This window comes from Prionailurus viverrinus, chromosome C2, assembly GCF_022837055.1.
Source record: "Prionailurus viverrinus isolate Anna chromosome C2, UM_Priviv_1.0, whole genome shotgun sequence".
NCBI classification, from domain to species: Eukaryota; Metazoa; Chordata; class Mammalia; order Carnivora; family Felidae; genus Prionailurus; species Prionailurus viverrinus.
In genome coordinates, this window is record NC_062569.1 from 46,445,596 (window position 1) to 46,452,528 (window position 6,933).

Below are 6,933 nucleotides of genomic sequence, written 5' to 3' on the forward strand. Positions count from 1 at the left end.
GTCTCTGTAGCATTTTATAGTCCATAAACTAAGCCCGCGGTGAGACTTCTGTTCTTGAAGGGCAAAGTTGGCCCAGTTGGGTGGGGCTCAGTGTAACAGCTTCGCTCTCCACTGGATGGCGCTGCTAGCCTACTGAGGTGGAGTGTTGTGGAGCTTTAGGTGCATATGCGCATGCATGAGAGCAGTGAAAATGGCGCCACCCAGCTACCCAGTCTGTTCTCCAGGGTTAGCAATTGCTCACCTGTCCTCTGTCTTCAGGTTTTGTGCACTTACTCCCTGCTTTTTCACTGTCTGTGACAAGGCCCCAGGTGGTACCTCTCTCCCAAATTTTGTCTCAGATGCGGCTGTTTTCCCCGGCCCCTTACTTCTGGAGGATTGTGGCTTTGACCCATTCTGCCCCTCTGCAGGAGGGTCTCACCAAGCAATGGCTGAATGAGCAATGGCTGAATGTTGGCTGCACCCAGGAATGCCCGCTGGACCCCTGCTGTTGCTGGTGCCCCGAGACTGCAGCCAGGTGCCAGCCCTCCCCAGAAAAAGTTCACGAGACAGTGTAGTAGCAGCATTTCAGGGATTATGGAAAATCACAACACACATCCGGCACCAGGCCTCACCCTTAATGATCTTGTTCCATCATCAGTGAATGTTGCCATTTTCCGGGGTCTGCTGGGACCAGGTGGCTTCAGCAGTCTCTACCAAATATCCTTTCAGCATTGGAACTGCTTTTCCCCATGTGGCCTGAGAACCTCCCAGACCCCATTCTGTTCTGGGATTTGCTCTTACCACCAGAGCACTGCCAGGTATCAAGCTGCGGAGTTGCAGCCTTTGCACTCCCCTTGTTTACAGTTTTAATGGAATTTAAACCCTCTCCTTTCTCCCTTTTTAGTTTAGTCCCTGTGGCTATTTCCAATTTTCCACTTTCTCTCCAGCTGCTTTTGGGGAGGGGTGTTTTTCCTGTATTCTCCCCTGCCTTCCCAGTCTGTGTCCTCTCTCCTCCCGCAAAAGCAGTTCCCTACCCTCTGTGGCTTCTCGCTCCCCAAATTCACTTCTCTGCGCCTTGTACCTGCTGAATTCTGTGGTTGAGGTTGTGCAGATTGTTGTGTTAATCCTCCAATCAGTTTTCTAGGTGTGTAGGATGGTTTAGTGTTGGTCTGGTTGTATTTCATGGATGAGAGGCACACGAAAAACTTCCATGCTGTTCAGCCAACTTGGCTCCTCCTTGGTTTCTTTTAAATTAAATTTTGTTGAGTTCCTTGATCTCCGGAGGTGCAGCTCCGTGCGCTGCGCTGAGGCTTTGTGGGGGGCCGTCGGCGTCTGAAGCGCCTCAGCCTGGCTGCTGCCTACCCTCACCCCTTTTGAGGACAGTTTCAAAGGGCCCAGGAAGGCGTCCTGTTGCTGCCTTGCTGTCTCCTGGGGAGCCACCCAAACGCTGCAATGCAGTCGGGCAGCATGCAGCCCACAGATGAAGAAAAGGAGCAGACCTGAGATCAGGGAACAGCTGCAGCAGGCCTCGTGGAGCTCGGCATGCCCCCTGTGCGGCGCCTCACGATTGAGGACTTTGAAATCGGGCGTCCTCTGGGCAAGGGAAAATTTGGGAATGTGTACCTGGCTCGGCTCAAGGAAAGCCATTTCCTTGTGGCCCTGAAAGTCATCTTCAAGTCCCAGATAGAAAAGGAAGGACTGGTGCATCAGCTGCGCCGGGAAATTGAGATCCAGGCACATCTATAGCACCCCAATATCCTACGCCTATACAACTACTTCCATGATGCATGCCGGGTGTATCTGATTCTAGAATATACTCCAAGGGGTGAGCTCTACAAGGAGCTGCAAAAGAGCAACACTTTGGATGAACAGCACACAGCCATGATAATGGAGGAATTAGCAGATGCTCTGACATACTGCCATGAGAAAAAGGTGATTCACAGGGATATCAAGCCAGAGAATCTGCTGCTGGGGTTCAGGGGTGAGGTGAAGATTACAGACTTTGGCTGGTCTGTGCACACCCCATCTCTGAGGTGGACATCAGGTTTCCTCCGTCAATACCTTTGGGGGCCCAGGACTTGATCTCCAAGCTTCTCAGATACCAGCCTTTGGAGCGGCTGTCTTTGGCGCAGATCCTGGAGCACCCCTGGGTCCGGGCCCACTCTCAGAGAGTGCTGCCTCCATCTGTTCAGATGGATTCTTGAGCCCTGTCCGCACCTGTTTCATTGCGTTTGTCCAGGGAGCTCTCCTGGCTCTACTAACTTGTCTGTCTTTTGTTTCTTCTAAGATGCAAGATACTAATGAATAAAAGCTGAGTCATTTAAAAAATAAATAAATAAAAAATAAATAAATAAATTAAATTTTGTTTACAATATACTTAAAACAAGTCAAAAAGAGGATAGAGAAAAAGGTGCTTTGCATTTTATTCTACTGTTATTTTTTTATATTTGAGTAATAATTTGTTTCTTGAAAATCTATATTATAATTTTTTTTCACAAGGGGACCTGTGAGATAAACACTTAGAAACAAGCTAATACATACTTTAGGTGGTTAGTAGAAAAGAGGTTGTCCAAACTAGAGAGCTTCTGTTTTCTTGGTGTCCAAACTACTTTGGCAAGTTTAAGGAAGATTTTTTGAAGCTTTTTTTTCTGTAATAACGTATTCTCAGTTAAAAACATTTGACTGATATACAATTTCATATTTCCCAATCACTTATCCAGATTTTCACTTTCATCAGCTGGGTTAAGTTTTCACCGTCCTACTCCTATTAAATCTAAGTTAGAACTGTTTAACTAAGAGTGTTTTCATAGAGGTAGAACAATATAAAATAGTGCTTCTTAATTTTTTTTAACATTTATTCATTTTTGAGAGACAGAGACAGAGCACAAGCAGGGGTGGGGCAGATAGAGATGGAGACCCAGAATCCTAAGTAGGCTCCAGGCTCTGAGCTATTAGCTCAGAGCCTGATGGTGGGCTCCAACCCACAAACCATGAAATCATGACCTGAGCCAAAGTCGGACGCTTAACTGACTGAGCCACCCAGCTGCCCATAAAATAGTGATTCTTCATATAAGCTCTGGGAGGAAGGGCCATGACAGAATCATTTAAGAGGTTTTTAAAAGAATCTCTGTGTTACTCTCTTCCCAAAACACTGCACCATTAAGGGTTTGATGCTTTGTTCAAGGGGTACTTAACTGTCTCAGTTGCATATAACCCCCACTGTGAATCATCATTACTAATGGAATGATATTCCTTAACTCTTTTGAGGGTAGAAGAGTGTAGGAAACCACTGAAGTAAAAGAAAGAGCAGAAGTTTTGTTGTCAGACATATCTAGTTTTAGATCCTGGTTCTTGGTAGGAGAGTCAAAAACTAGGAATCACTGTGTTTGTTTAACAAATCCTTTACTCTGTGACCACGGGCAAAGTCCTTATTCCTCCCTGTTCCTCAACTTTCTCATTAGTAAGAATTGGTAAAATAATGCACAACTCATAAAATATTTGTAAAAATTGAATGAAGAAATTTTTTAAAACTCATGCCACAGAACCTGGCACATTGATAGGCACTCTTCAAATATTACTTCCTTTTGTGCTGGGTCTCAAATAGTCATTTAATTCTGTCTCCTTCTCTTTCCAAGTGAATACACATAAATAGAACATTTTTCAAAAGATAGCTTTATTGCCAGACAACACTACACATGACAGAAAGAAATTGCACTGTATAGTTTTCTAAGGGGAAAAAGTCAAAGTTTTAAGTGCTAGAAAGGAAAAGAAGAAAGAATGGCTGATGGAGGTAATGGTAACTAATGATTGAAGATTGAAAATGAGCTCAAAGGCTAGGGGAAATGAATCCATAGGTCTGTACACTATTGGTTAACCAAGTCTCATTATTCTTTGGCCTGGAAAAAATCTCTACTTACATTCATCTGACTTAGCAAGTTTATTAAGATCATGGTTCTTTCAGAGCACTAATGCAAGAGCAGTTGATGTAAAATGCAGTTTTTAGTGAGTAATGCTACAAATCCAAAGTTTTCATTTATACCCCCTCTTTCTATGTGGGAATCCCATTGGTAATGCAGAAGGAGGGGCTCATCCAACTTCTAGATGGTAAACAAACACATACACCCAAAGTCCAGCTGCTATGGATCAGTGCAGTTAATCAACAGCAAATTGAACAAAATGCAGTCAGCCATAATTGCATATTAATTAAGACAAAACTTGTATTGGGGCGCCTGGGTGGCGCAGTCGGTTAAGCGTCCGACTTCAGCCAGGTCACGATCTCGCAGTCCGTGAGTTCGAGCCCCGCGTCAGGCTCTGGGCTGATGGCTCAGAGCCTGGACCCTGTTTCCGATTCTGTGTCTCCCTCTCTCTCTGCCCCTCCCCCGTTCATGCTCTGTCTCTCTCTGTCCCAAAAATAAATAAACGTTGAAAAAAAAATTTAAAAAAAAAGATAAAACTTGTATAAAAGAATAGTTATATGTTAAATTGAGAAATTTCTCTTAAAAATTGTATTTACTAAATCTCCTTCATTACTTTACTAAATAAAGGACTCTTTATTTGAAAAGAATTTTAGCTGGAAAGTATTACTTTCTCTAACTTACCAACCCATTACCCTTACCCAAACACGTGTCTCAGTGTAACCTTTGCCATAAACCTTTATAATTTGCATATTTGTAGCTCTTGTATTTATCTTGTTTCATAAAAGATTTCAAAATTTATAGAATTCCTTTAGCACCTTCCTCTTTTCAAGGCAGGGGCTGTTGATGTGTACATATGTGCCCCCACAATATGAGCTCTTTGAAATCAGAAAACGTATTTCATTTTGGCCTTCCCAGCAACTAACACCATGTCAGTCACATTGAATGAAGACAGCTACATTGATGCTGGATGCTCGTATAGGATTTGAATGGGACTTGACAGAATGGAGCTTAGAAAGCTAATCACGAGCAAGTCAAAGAATCCCTGAGCAGTATTAGTTGATGTTTAGGACCACTGTTAGATTTTCTTCCTAGGATTTCAATATAAATTGTAGAAATATGAAATTATCATGGGAGGCTTTCTATGAAGAAAAAATCAAATCACATGATTTATTAATTCTCATTAATATTTTGATTTTGTCTTGTTTTACTTAAACTCTATAGATACGATTTTCTGTCAAGATGGACAGTAAACAGACTTGAAGTGTTATCAAGTAATTGAAGTATTGATTATACTTTAGTCCACATGCCCTGTATATCAAAATCCTCTCAACTTTATTGAAGGATTTATTATGTCCAAAATAAATCTGTGTCCCAGATGAACTAAGTATGGGAAGAGAAGCTGATGTCAGTGCCTTCCCTGGGTGTGGCTGGATAAGACAGATACAAGTAGGTAAAAAAGGATCTAAGTCCTAGAAGTTCAAGAATATTTTGAATAAAATTAACAGTGACACTACATGGACATGACCAGCTCCTATGGATTTCCCCTTCTCGTTAATTTGCAGAGTTAAGAATAAAGACCTCAGAGCCTGAGGATCTAGGCTAAAATGATAGCTTTGGAAATATATAATGAAGTGATCTTGGGAAAGAACGAAACTTTTCATAGTCTTAGTTCTTACATTCCAGTGTTGATATGAGAGCTAAGTAATATAATATATTTAAAGTGATATGGGGATTATGTCACATATTTTAAACTTGGCATGAAATTTACTTGCTCCACAAGAAAATGCTTCTGGAGTTTGAGCACTTAAACTCTTGGGTCCCTTAGCAATCCAAACTACTTACATTTTGTGATCCTACCATTTTAAAAGATGGTTTGAGAGAGGGAGTCAAACTGTAAGAGAATCTTAACTCTGGAGAACAAACTGAGGGTTGCTAGAGGGAGGTGGGCGTTAAGGAGGGCACTTGTGATGAGCACTGGGTGTCATACGTAAGGGATGAATCACTGAATTCTACTCCTGAAACCAGTACTACACTATATGTTAACTAATTTGAGTTTTAATAAAATCTTGGAAGCAAAACAAAAACAAATGTTTTCCAGGTCTTTGGATCTTACTTAACTACTTCTGTCTGGAAATGACAAATGACTTTCTATCAGGTCCTTTTTACCAGCACTAGCCCCATAACCTCACTTAACCTCAAGAGAAGGGATCTAAATATTACAGGGGTATTTAGTGAACAATAAGTGTCTCTAACACTGCTACTTGATTTTGTATGACCTTGACAAGTTACTTAATCTTCTTAATTTCAGGTATTTATCTGTAATCTGAGACTAATTGAAGGCTGGGACAAGTGAGGTTTTAATGCGCACTCTTAAGAGGACTCTGTACTGATTTCACTCCATACTGTTGACCTTGCACAAGTTTCTGAACTTTGTCTCAGTTTCTCTCTCTCTGTCTCGTAACAATACTTTTGAACTTTAAATAAGTTTTAATTGTTTTAGTACACTTTCTTGGATCAGAGTAAGTAGTCAAAAACTGTTAGCTCTCTCCATGATTATTATATAATTTTAACATGATTATTATTCACTGGTAATTTTAATTGTAGCAAGACAATAAAAGTAATACAAAATACATATGACCATATCTATATTACTTTGTAAAAGCTCTCAATACTTTTCAAATATTTGTTGGTTCTCCCCAACTCTGAGATTTGTTATTTGAAGCATATACTGAGTTTGTTATATTTGATCATGGCCTATTCTTTAGTAGTTACTACACCTAGTAACTGTGCAATACATGTTTGTTTACTGACTTGACTAGCAACATAATAAAGGCTGTTGGATATGATAAAATTTGCAACAGAAGAGTTCTTTGTACTTGTTACTAAGTTTAATGAGTAAACTTAGTAATAGGACAGCCAATGAAATGACAGACTAAGCAGTGGAATTTGTGTTCAGGAAGTTAGATGACACTTTATGAGGGTGCCAAAACGTGGGTGTAATTTTCAGCCACTGAATATTTCAAGTGTATTTGCCGTG

General features: G+C 40.9%; 1 pseudogene; it reads left to right on the plus strand.

Annotated features, from left to right (window-relative positions):
• Nucleotides 1-1,431: 1,431 nt before the first annotated feature.
• LOC125175462 (aurora kinase C-like) lies at nt 1,432-2,183 on the plus strand (annotated as a pseudogene).
• The last annotated feature ends 4,750 nt before the right edge of the window (nt 2,184-6,933 follow it).